This window comes from Rosa chinensis, chromosome 5 (genome assembly GCF_002994745.2).
Source record: "Rosa chinensis cultivar Old Blush chromosome 5, RchiOBHm-V2, whole genome shotgun sequence".
Classification (NCBI taxonomy): domain Eukaryota; kingdom Viridiplantae; phylum Streptophyta; class Magnoliopsida; order Rosales; family Rosaceae; genus Rosa; species Rosa chinensis.
The window spans coordinates 31,971,366-31,980,364 of NC_037092.1; the positions used below are offsets into that span (position 1 = coordinate 31,971,366).

Genomic DNA, 8,999 nt, shown 5'->3' on the forward strand with positions numbered 1-8,999 from the left:
ACGTTCATCACCCAGTAGAGGAGCTCAACCCCACTAGGTTTTATAAATAGCATGCAGTGAAAGATTATCACAAAATGAGAAATGCGTAAAGCATAATAATAGCGTAAAGAAAATCATAAGGCGTACGACTCATAAACAAGATCCCAATAGCTCATAAACCAGATGACTGGTCCCATAGACCAACTACGCGACCTTACCTCAATTAAAATGATTACCAGGTAGCGTAGCGAGAGCATCCAAAACCTAGCTACACACACGTACCGGGCCGGTCATTACGATCGGAATACCCGGACGACCGGCGTAACTAACCCCAGGAGGTTAAGGGGATCGAACCCAAGGAAGTCAGTGCCACCCTTTGCTCTCAAGTCATCTAACTTACTTGACTGTATGACACGGCCCCGACACATTAATAGTAATTTCCGTGTCGATAAAATAAAATAGAAATAAATAAAACAAACTAAAACCGCGCATAAGTCATGCAATACTTAAAACGTTAATATATAGAAAACTCTAGCGAGGCTTAGGTGAGTCCCCCCCCACCTGGAATCAGTGCTTAGACAATCTCCGAGCTTTCATTGTTGTTTGTCAAGCCTTGGGTCACTGGAATCCTAAACCCGACAATTCTAAGTTAGTAACTTCCTTAGACCAAATAGTTTATCCTTCACCTATGTAGCTTTTTCGACCAATCATAAATCACGTAATTAGTTTCAACGAACTACTAGCTTCCACAAGAAAACATAACTCCATGTTTCCTTGTCACTGACGTACCATTTAGATGAACACATATATCCCTCAGTACTAAATATACTTTGACAATCAATACAAATATTCCAAGACCAAAACCTTATAATCATGGGCTCTTTGTGATTCCGCATGAGACACTAAAACCAAGCCAACAAGCTACTAACAGAACTTCAATTGGAATTCATAAACATCAACAGTCCACAAGTTGAATAACCAAATGTCAATTATAGTTCTCAACAAGAAACTGGAATCAAGCTAACCAAACATGCTTCATGAATTCTCATAAGGACGTCATCACCTCAACATGCATGAACCAAAACCACCAATATAATTATGCCATTCATTGTCAGCTTAACTTCCTTGACCAATTTAGTGAATGGGTTCGCTGATTCCCAACACCCAACGTCCTCTTAATTCCAATTTCGGCAATGAACACTTGAACCCACTTCTCCAAATTCTTATCTCTTCCTCCGTTCAACCTCAATTACCAACAAGACTAATATTATCAAAACTGTACAACCTGATTTCAAATTCACCAAGAACATATCTGGGCTCAAGAAAGCTTACCTTAATCGATTCCAACTCCAAGCCTAAGACGGTCAATCTCAAATGATGGGTTAGACACCCATATTTTCCTTCAGGTATTTACGGTGGGTGATGAGGATTACACAGGAAGAAGAGTGAGATTGGTGAAGCTTTTAATGGAACGCAAGGGAGAGCAAACCGATTCAGTGAAGCAAGCTTTGGGTCTGAAATTTAGATTTTTCTTTCAATGCATGGTTTTGGGGTAGACTAGAACAGAGGAAGATGAAATAGGTGAGAGTAAGTCAATGAGTAGGTGGGTGATCAGAAGTCTGGACGCGTGTTTCACTCTCAGATACACACCTCAACTATCTCATGCACTCTAAGTACCATGATGCTCTAATTAATTAAGCTCCCTCAATATGTTTAATGAAGTGGGCTGATCCAACTCTTCTATAAGCCCAATTTAACCGAAACAAGTTCAACACTACTAATACTTCCTAACTCAAATATTTTGGAACTAACTCAACTTCCAAATTTTCGGAAATAAAACTCGAAACCAAACCCTATGAAAATCCGAAATAATTAAATAGAATTACAAGGGTTCACAGTGATACTGTAGGAGCTTACCATTCTGGATAAGGTGTTCAATGGTATTCTTTAGCGCCCAACAGATGTTGGTGGGATGGCCGGCTTCCTCATGGTAGGTGCAGTTCTTACCGTTGTCTCACGGCTTCTCTTGTCCGGGTCTGCACTTTGGTGGGCGTGGGATGATATCCTTATGGTTGTTCCAAATGTCTTCTTAAGAGGTGGTGAGCATGGTATAGATCTCATACCTGGCTGCATCATATTTTGGGGTTTCTTTGTATCGGTTGCTGCTATATGGTGCGTCGTGGTATTGGCTGCTTGACAAGGTGTGTTTCGGTTTCTCGGGGCTTTTGTCGTATTGCTTGTCTCTCTTATCGCTGTAAACGGGCCTCTCTCTTGAAGCTCTTTCATTGTGTGGAGCGGGTTTGTCCCTGTTGCCGTCTCTGTTCCTACTGTCCGTGTTTTTGGTAGGGTTATTGAGCTGGGGTACACTAACAGGATTTGTACTGGCACCAGTATCGCGACCGAAAGTATTGTACTCCACCTGAGCAAAGGCAGTGGTGGCGTCGAGTAAGTCATCGTATGTTGGGGGAGGGTTGGTGTTGATCTATAACAAGAAGTATCCTAGCTGGAGGGCTTGCTTGAATGCCGATGCCGCTAGGGCTGGGTCGAGAGGGCGACACTGTGTAGCCTGTTTCTGCCACATTCGACCAAAGGCTCTCAAGCGCTCATGAGGCCTCTGCTTGAGTCTAAACAGATCGGGCGTTGTGTGATAGCCACTGTCGCATAAGATGAATCGCCGGAGGAACTTCTTCCCGAGTTCTTGGAAGCTATCGATGGAGTTAGCAAGCAAGTTGAGGAACTAACATAAGGCCTCATTTGTTAAAGTTTCCTCAAATGCATGGCATGCCATTGCGTCGGTGTATCGCGTCCCATGCAGCAGGGACTGGAATTGACAGGACCAGCCCCAGATTTCACCCTGAAATCCGAAGTGACCCTGCGGAGCCCACCTTAGAAGAAATTCTACCAAAAATTTGGCGGAACTTCCCCTAAAATAGGCTACCCAAACCTGTACAAAACATTTACACTTAATCAATTCATCCTTATGCTCCTGGAGCCACCCTGCTCCCCAAATCAACATCAGTCTCCAATTCCCAAAACACACATCTCAACTCGAATAGCATAAATCTCATAGGTAATCAGAGCAATTCTAACAGAAAGGTATAAGAGGAAAACACAATTCAAAGGCAGATGCGGAAGCCATGCTGTTGACTATGCCTCAACCCGTGTACGCCCAACCTCAACCAATTCGCCTGCAAACTGGGCATTTGAAACCGAAGGGCCCAGGGGAAAGTACATAAAATACGTTAGCGTGAGTGGACAAAAATAAATAATTTTTAAACTAAATGGATTTTATATTTTCCCACATTTATTTCCTTAAAAACTCTCGATGCATGCAACGATTTAGAAAACAAATCACGAGAAGCTCCGCTCAAGAAAAATCGACTAGCCCCGCTAGCTAGTCACAAACAACTGAGAGGAAAGATCAAAACTCCGATACTCAACAGGATAAGACCAGCCCCGCTGGTTACACGGAAATCAGACTAGGCCCCGCTAGTCGAGAAATGATAGGATATGGGGAAGAGATATCACCATACGGGAAATGGAGCCTCCCAGGCTCTACCTACCCTCAACTGCCACTCACACATAGATTGTGCGAGGAGGAGAACTAATAACCTCAACTTCCACTCACACATAGATTGTGCGAGGAGGAGACCAAATAACCTCGACTGCCACCCACGTGAGGAGGAGAATAAATCACCTCTACTGCCACTCACCAACACAAAGTAGGTGAGGAGGAGAATAAATCACCTCTACTGCCACTCACCAACACAAAGTAGGTGAGGAGGAGAACAAGCTACCTCAACTGCCACTCACCAACACAAAGTCAGTGAGGAGGAGACCTAATAACATAACCCGCATATGGTGAGGAAAAATCATCGAAAACCAGTAAATCCATGTAGCTTCCCCACATTTCTCACGAGATAGAAACCATGTATTCAACGACGTGACCCCGCACGCCAAGATTACTCTCAATCTCAAAATGGATAAGTGAGAAATAGGAATAAATCGACGGCGTGTCCCACACGCCCAGATATTCTCAAATCCGTAACCAAAACCGGAAATTAGTTTAGGTAAATCCCATTTCCAAAAATCTCTCAAAATCTCCAAGAAGCCAACCAAATCCAAAATCCTTAATTAGGCATTCCTGTTGCCAAAATTGAAAGTCAATAAACAATTGAGAATATCCAACTCCATTGAAACTCATCTGAAAAATCTTCCAGGAGCTTAACTCGGTGATTAGGGATATGCTTAATTCCAGAAATTTACCTCGGAAATAAGGAATTCATCAAATAATATTATAAATCAAAACCAACCTTTGAAACTCATTATTGAAAGCAAATCCATGATATAATTCGAAATCAATTTCCGAAAATTAATTCATTTCCTCAAAAAGTAATATGAATAATCACTAGAGCATTATTTAAGAAAATAAATGCATGCATCGCTATTTAAAACAAAAGTCCACTCACAGTACTATTCCGACGATCACGCATTCGTGTTCCGTCATCGAGTAATAGCTCGGTATGTCGTCCTGTACACAATTATATTCCGTGAATAATTCTTCAATAATTTAATACAATTCCTAAAATCAATTCCTCATAATTTCACCTCTCAATTCTCCTCGGATTTAGCCCAAATTATACCACTAATACCAATTCGTTAATTTAAAGGTTCCAAGGCAGAACCGTGAGATATCCGACGGTCGGATTCTCGTAATTCAGTAATCGAAACCCTAAATTTCAGAAATTCATAATTAATTCCAAGTTTCTCCAAAAATCACCAAACTTCACATACAAGCTCTACACAATTTATAGGATTTAATGGGCTAAAAACCGGAATTAAAACACTGTCCTACACGCCTCCACGCTCCACCAACAGTGGCAGCGCGTGGGCCCCACACGCCACCGGCAACCACCTCCGATGGCCACCAAAATTTGGTAGTACCATCTACTCAACAAACCCAACCTCTTTCTCGACTAAAACAAGTTCCAATTTTACCTGGAAGAGCTCCAATTTGGCCGGTGAAAAATTTCCAGAAATTCCAAGAACCCTAGAAATTGAAATTGTTAATTCGACCTCTACACTGCAAATTGAAATGAAAGACCTTAGGGGAAATGATCTATGTCAAAAACCGAACCTTCGACGCCAATTTGGTGGCCGGAGACTGCCGGAATTGGAAAATATCGGCGTTGACTCAAAACTGCTACAGTGACCGTCCTCTTCTTCTCGTTGCTGCACCTTCCACAGTTCGTATCAAGCTACGAAACGAACCCAGAAATGAAGAGAAGGAAGAGAGCTTTCTAACGACATCTTATACGTCAAAATCCGTCGCCGGATGGAGGAGTTATGGCCGGAAGAAGGTGAAGAGGTCGGAGAGGAAGAGAGAATCGGGGAGAGGGCTCGGTAAGTTTCCGAAAATGGAAACTTACTACAGTAACTCGGCTATTTATAGAAAATTATCATGAACAGTAACTTTAGTATTTTGGCCATAACTTTCGCATATGAACTCCGATTTTTACGTACCACATATGCACGCACTCGGTTTAACGTCCTCTACAACTTTCATGAAGAACATTTTCTCAAATTTTGACCCGAACAAAAAGTCATATTTTAGGGCCACTAAAAGTATCGAAACGACGGTAAAAATGACAGTAGTTGTCGTTTACCGTCCAAATGACTAGTAAACGGGTAAGTGAAGATACGGGATGTTACAGGAATACCTCTAGGTGATGGTATGGTGATAGGAGCATAAAATGTGACAAATATAATGTGCAATGCTTTACACTTTTCTTAGCTATTTCCTTTAAAAAGTCAGTTTTGACTCTGTTTTCTTTTTAGGTAGTTCATGAAGCAGTTCAAGAGAAATAGGAGTTTAAAGGGAGAAATAAAGCCATGGATCATGAAGTATTGATGCATAGGACTAAGTTTGACAACCATTTGGCCGGAAATTACAAGGGAAGTTCACAGAAATCGTTGTACAAAACAGTTGCTGCAAAGCAGGAAACTGCAGTTTCAGAATCAGCTTTTCGGGAATAGTTTTAGGGAGCAATTCTCTTATTCTTCCAGCTGCACCTTGGCAGAAAGGGCCAACAATACTTAAAGACATGATGTTTTACTTCAACAAGAGCCAAATAACAGATAGAAAGCATATCAATTTTTGGCGCCGTGTCGCTGGGGATTGAAAAAATACTTATTTTTCACATTGTTTGTTTTTATTTTTGTTTATATTTTGATTTTTAAGATTTATACATTCTTTTTTATATACTACTAACTTCAATTTCTGTTTTTTTTTTTTTTAATGTGGCATCAATCTTATGGGGTGTGTTCCATATGCTCCATGGTTGGTCATTCAACAAAGACATATCCAAGCATCCGACATGAAGGATATTATTATCAAAATACCATGCTTGGAGTGTGATGATGCTTTGGATGCTATGATCAAAATACTATGATCAGGGACAACAAGCTTTGGATGCTTCTATTCAGCAAGCTCGTGAGGGTGATGATGCTTGGGCAGAAACTCAAAAATGTTTGGAGACCTTATGATGCATTCCCTGATTCAACCTTTGATGAGGATGAAGTAAGGACCATGGAACAGTCTTAAGAAGAGCAACTCAATGATGATAATTGTGAGGATCCTGAAGTATGCTACATAATCGAGCTTGAAAAGTGGAAAATGGAAGATCCCTTTGATGATGATGAATCCTACAATAAAGGAAGTAAAGATGAGCTTCATGCAAATGTGTCCCAAGTGCCTGAAACAATCATGTTACCTCATGAAGATCCAAAAACTTATGAGACCACGAGGGAGGATTGCTTAAAAGAAGATTCCATCAAAGCTCTTACATTTGGGCCTTTATTGCTTGCACATAGAAGACCATCTATTCCTACAACGCCTCATTCAACCTCTACACATGTTCTCCCCATCCAAGCAATGGTTGAGTTTGTTGATTATGTGGAGATGGTCATTAGTGAATATCTCAAATCAAATAAGGAGATAATTCTTGCCGAGATTGTTAAACTTAAGAAAAGATGGAGACAATGGAAGAGGAGAAAGAAAAAGAGAAGCATCAAATCCTATCTTTCTATTGCTCCCGAGTTACTTAAGTTGCTAGCAAGGGACCATGAAACATCTTTGAAGAGGCTTAAGCATCTGATCGAACTGGGCCTAAACCTCCTGATTACTCTTGATGAAGAGCTGCTATGTCAGGCTGAAGACTTTAAACCAAGCGCTCTTTGGGAGGCAACCTAAAAGTTTCTTTCTTGCATTCTTCATTTTAGATGTTGGTCCTTTTTATGTTTTTAGTTTGTGTGCAGGTCATAAGGTTGTAGAGAAGTGTGAAACGTGTCACTTTTGTAAAAACAGAGTGTTGGCCATATAGTCAGTCTAATTTGGATGACTGTAGTTTTTAGCTCAGATGGAACTAGAAGCTGTACCATATATTCATCGAAATATCTCTAAGTCTAGTTTTTGTATGTTTTTACATAACTGGATTTGGAGTTCCTATGCGTTCCCAGTTACACATTAAGTACAGCAAGGTCAGTCTAGGAAAACAGAAATCTGTGCAGTTAGGTCATAGAAAAGGCAAAACAGGGAATACTTCCGGGTGTCCAATAAAAGCAAACCTTATATCCACTTAAAGTTTGATATGTCTACTTTAAAAGTGATTTAGAGCATCATCTCCATTGGAGCACTGTAACTTGTTGAAATTAAGGTTTGAATGGGTAAAGGTCATTTACTCAGCTTTTCTGTACAAATTTCTGTTTTTCTTCTAACTTTGCAGGGCTGCCATTTTCAATCTATTTGGAGTTAGGAGATGTGCCACATATGCACGAACAGCTTATAACACCCAATTTCAGTTCCCAGAAGCAGCTCATCCAGCGGGCAGTCCATGCAGAAGTTATATATAAGGGCTAGAAGTTGGCCTCATGACGCAAAATTGTGAAGTTAGAAAGTGCACTTTTCATTCCTTCTCTCCTTTTGTTGAAACAAAAAAAAAAAGGCTGGTTGTGATTATCAACAAAACAAAAACAAAAAAAAGACGTCCTGTCATCTTGGGGAACAAAATAGATATGCAGCAGTTTGCGTCCAAGTTGCATGAAATGAGGACTCGAAGCACAGTTAGAAGATGAGGAAGAGGCCAGGTACATCCAAATCAAAAGAAGAGGAACCTGATAAGATCAATTGCGGTCAAAGTTGAAATAGATAATGCAGCTTTTAAACTTTCAAAGTTTTTTGGCTCATGCTGCACATGAATGACGTGGTGGAGGACTATTGAATTAATTGTGAATTTGAATGAAGGCTATTCTAGATTGGGTTAGTTCAAATTCAAATATGATCTAATCCTAAGCCTCTTCATGGCTTATAAATCGAGCCTTCTACATCAAAGGGGGAGGAGGAAAAAAGACTACAGATGGCAGATAAAAAAAAAAAGAAATACAGAGAGAATAAGAGAAATACAAAGCAGAGAAGAAGACGCAGCAAAACTAAACAGAGAAGAAGAGCTACCAGAGAAAGAAAGCTGCAGGTATACATCTGCCTTCCCTGTGAAGGCTCTCCAGTTAATCCTCTATGTCTTGTGACCTTAAAGCTCTAAGAGGCCGTTCATGAAAGACCATTGTTGTTAGAGTTCTTCGTCGAAATGACATTGTTGCTGCTCTCCAATTCTTAACGCAATGAAACAAAACGGTTGTTCACGAACGACCTCGTTTCAATGCTTAAAATTCCTCCCGAATGGTGTTGTAAATTTAATGCATTGGAGAATTTGGTTGTTCATGAACAGCCGTATTCCAATGCTAAATCCTCAAAAAAAAAAATGATGCTACTGCCATCGCTCTTTAAACATAATAGAGGTTGTGTAACGTCCCGTACCTCAATTTACTAGTTTACTAGTCATTTGGATGGTAAACGACAACTATTTTAACTTTTACTTTCGTTTCCGTACTTTTAGTGGCCCTAAAAGTTGACTTTTTGTTCGGGTCAAAATTTGAGAAAATGTTCTTCATGAAAGTTGTAGAGG

At 40.4% G+C, this 8,999-nt stretch overlaps 1 long non-coding RNA gene across 1 annotated transcript; it reads right to left on the reverse strand.

The window, feature by feature from the left end:
• Nucleotides 1-904: 904 nt before the first annotated feature.
• Nucleotides 905-1,601, reverse strand: LOC112167157. The gene is made up of 2 exons (XR_002923616.2): nt 1,312-1,601; nt 905-1,223 (listed from the first exon to the last, which is right to left on the reverse strand). It is a non-coding gene; the product is annotated as an uncharacterized LOC112167157 (long non-coding RNA).
• Nucleotides 1,602-8,999: the final 7,398 nt, after the last annotated feature.